The following is a 3,544-nucleotide window of genomic DNA, read 5'->3' on the forward strand; positions in this document are numbered from 1 at the left end:
GGGCCACTTTGGATTCTGATATCAAGGTAGATATGATTGAATATGTCCCTGCTAATCAGTATTTCCCATGACTGAATCTTATATTCCAAGAAATGGACAAAATGTCAGGAGGAGAGTCCAAGTTTGGCATGGATGTGAAGTTATTTCCTCATGTTGGCTTCCCATGGAGAAAAAAAAAATTATGATTCCATTTATTGTATTCAACTTAAATTGGTAGAGAGAAGATTTTTATGATTACACTTATTGTATTCAACTTAAATTCAAAAAGCACTGCCACCACTTGTACGACTATATTTCTACTTTATATGAAAAAGTAGAGTTTAGATATATTTTGTGATTAATAATTGTATTTTAATGTTTAAAAATGCAGTGTAGGCACCTACCCATTTGTCATATATAATTAAATATTTGACCACTTTAATATTGTACTAAATAGCTTTGTCCCCACACTTTACTAATCATAAACTCAAAAGTAAATGTTAGCAAGGGGAAAGGAAGTTTTAAATAATAATACAAATAAGTGTCCAACTTGGTAAGCTTTACCACTTTTGCAAGGTCAGCGTAATGGTACTATTTTACTACGTCATGCCTTGACATATTGTATCATGTTCACTTAATTTGAATAGGAATAGAAAATTAGAATAGAAAAATGGAATGGGAATGGAAATGGGGAATGGGAATAGAAATGGGCAATTTCAATCATGTTTGGTGCACTTGAAATTCGACTGGGAATATGTTAATCCATTGTTTGGTTGTACAAAAATGGAATAAGAATAAGGTTAAGTTTTGTATTTTTAAAAACATTTTTCCTAATTTTTTTTTAATTTATTAATTTTTTGGTTAATTCATTTTCATTTTTTTAAACAAATAGATATAATTTTTTTAAATGTTATAAAAAAAAATTCAAAAATAAAAGGTAAAAAAGAAATTTTAAAATTCAAAAAAAAAATCCAAAAAAAAAGAATTTAAAAAAAAATCCAAAATATATATATATATATTTAAAATTTTAAAATCGAAAATCGGAATGAGAATGGAAATAGCTTATTCCAATAACAAATATTTTTGGGCATAGACATATGCTTATTTTAGAGGCAAAATTGGAATATGTCTTCCTATTCCCAATTCCAATTGAGCTTACCAAACAGAGAATATAAAACATACTCTAATTTTGATTTCCTATTCCACTCATATTCCAGCAACCAAACGGGGCCTAAAGGCATTCGAACCCTTGTCTTTGTGTTCATCTAAACATTCAGCCATGGCGTTGTGGGAGATTTTTATTATGACTACGGGATCTGCATGCGCTGTTTTTAATGTTCCATACGACGGCAGCTAGATTTGTATGGGATTAGCTTTCATTTCCTGTGTTGTGGCAGCAATTGCATCTGCATCTGCTCTGTTTTATTGTCCTCCTGTCTGGGCAGCTTTAAGATTGAGAGCTAAAGGCAATATGCCTCTGCTTCCACCAGGTGGGATTGGAATCCCTTACTGGGGAGAATCGCTCGATTACCTACACTCATGGAATGATAAACTCAACCCAGAAATCTGGTATGACACGCGAAAGGCTAAGCATGGTGAAATTTTTAAGACCCATATTCTGGGCAGCCCCACGGTAGTCGTGTTGGGCTCACAAGCAAACAAGTTCGTTCTTATCAATGAAAATAGGTTGTTCAGGAACAGCTAGCCCAAGTCCTTGAATGTTCTAATTGGGGAGCACGCTTTGATTAATTCCCAGGATGCAGATCACAAAAGGATGAAGCAGATAACACATTCTGTTCTAGGGATGGAAACCCTAAAGAAATCAGTCACAAGGTTTGAAAGGCTTGTACTGCACCATCTCGACTCGGACTGGCGTTCTGGCCAAGTTGTGCCCGCCCACCACAAGGTGAAAGAAATGTTGCTGTCGGTGGCTACTGATTATTTTATGGGTTTAAAGGCTAGGGAAGAGCTGGAGACCTTTAGATGCAATTTTCATGATTTCAGCTTCGGGCTTCTTTCTCAGCCTCTCGATCTTCCCTTTATGGCTTTTACCAAGGCCAAGAAAGCGCGCGCCGCCATGATTTCTTAGTTCCTTTCGCTGATCCGGCTCTATAGAAAGTCATCAAGGGAAGAAGTGAAGGAAAACTTTATTAGTATGGTGTTAACAACGCAGAAGGAAGGGAGTGGCGTTAGTCTTAGCGACGAGGAGATTGCAGACAACTTGATGGGTATTTTCACTGGCAGTTATGATACCACTACCTCCGCTTTTGCCACCATTCTTAAGAACCTCTCCCTCTCACCACACATCTTACAAGAACTTCGTAAAGGTACCATTTTTCTCACATTGTACAAGGATAAGATGATATGGCTTTTATTTTAGTAGTTTGTTCTACATATAAATAGTGATGTTGTGACAATTCAGATTGCGAAAAGGTTAAAGATAGGGTGGGAGAAAAGTGCCTCACTTGTAATGAGATTAAATGTATGGATTACTTGCATAATGTAATAGCTGAAGGACTATGCATCATGGCCCCTATTAATGGAGTATTTCAGCAGGAAAAAGATGATGTTGTATATGGAGGCTTTACAATTCCCAAGGGATGGAAGGTAAATATCTGAACATTTTATATACTTTTTAAAAAGATGGTATTTGTTATAATCTTTCTTATTCGAATGTGGCAATATATCAATCGCAGTTCCATGTCTCTATGAGACAAACAAATAACAAAGAGGAATACTTTAAAAGTCCAGAGATATTTGATCTAGATCGTTTCCACGAGAAACATGAACAATTTTCTTATATTCCTTTTGGGCAAGGTAATTGGATGTGCCCTGGAAATGAATTTGCAGAGATAGAGATGAAAGTGTTTCTCTATCATTTAGTGTCTACATGTGATTTGAAATTGATGGAGATAGATGAACCTATAAACATGTACTTCATGCCTCATCCTTCGCATGGATTACCCATATTGCTTCAGCCAGTTGCTTAAGAAGATTCATGTTTATAACATGACAATAAATGATGTAGCTATTCTAATCTACATATAAGAAGTGCATACTTCGTAGATTATATTATAACATCTGACTTAAGTTTTCCAGCTATGAGATTTCACTCATTTTCACCATCTCTAGTGGTTTTGCCCAACATTCGTTCTGTTGGATTTATTACATTAATTAGGTTAGTTTTTAATAAAAGGGAATGTTAGATCTGTTGGATTAATGTAATAAGGGGAAATGTTAGATTTATTACATTAATTAGGTCAATTTCTAAGTTTAGTTTAAATAAATAAATTAGTTAAATATATAGTTGCTAGGAAGTTATTCATGTATATAGTTTTTCTAAGAAAAAATAAGGCTATATAAAAATGCTTAGACATCAATGCATATAATATTAAGTATCATTTAAGTATCAATTCTGTGCATGTATATCCAAAAAATTTGAGTCAATAAAAATAGTCATTTTATACTTTAGCTCTTTCATTTGATATTAGAACCTGGTACAGACAATAGAGAGTTAATTGTGAGATGAAAAAAGTGGTGTCCAATAGTGACAACAATGTTTGAA

General features: G+C 34.1%; 1 pseudogene; it reads left to right on the forward strand.

The window, feature by feature from the left end:
• Nucleotides 1–1,258: 1,258 nt before the first annotated feature.
• Nucleotides 1,259–2,969, forward strand: LOC149561273 (cytochrome P450 716B2-like; annotated as a pseudogene).
• Nucleotides 2,970–3,544: the final 575 nt, after the last annotated feature.

This window comes from Cupressus sempervirens, chromosome 4 (assembly GCF_028749045.1).
Source record: "Cupressus sempervirens isolate cs-2001-9-10 chromosome 4, ASM2874904v1, whole genome shotgun sequence".
Taxonomy (NCBI): Eukaryota; Viridiplantae; Streptophyta; class Pinopsida; order Cupressales; family Cupressaceae; genus Cupressus; species Cupressus sempervirens.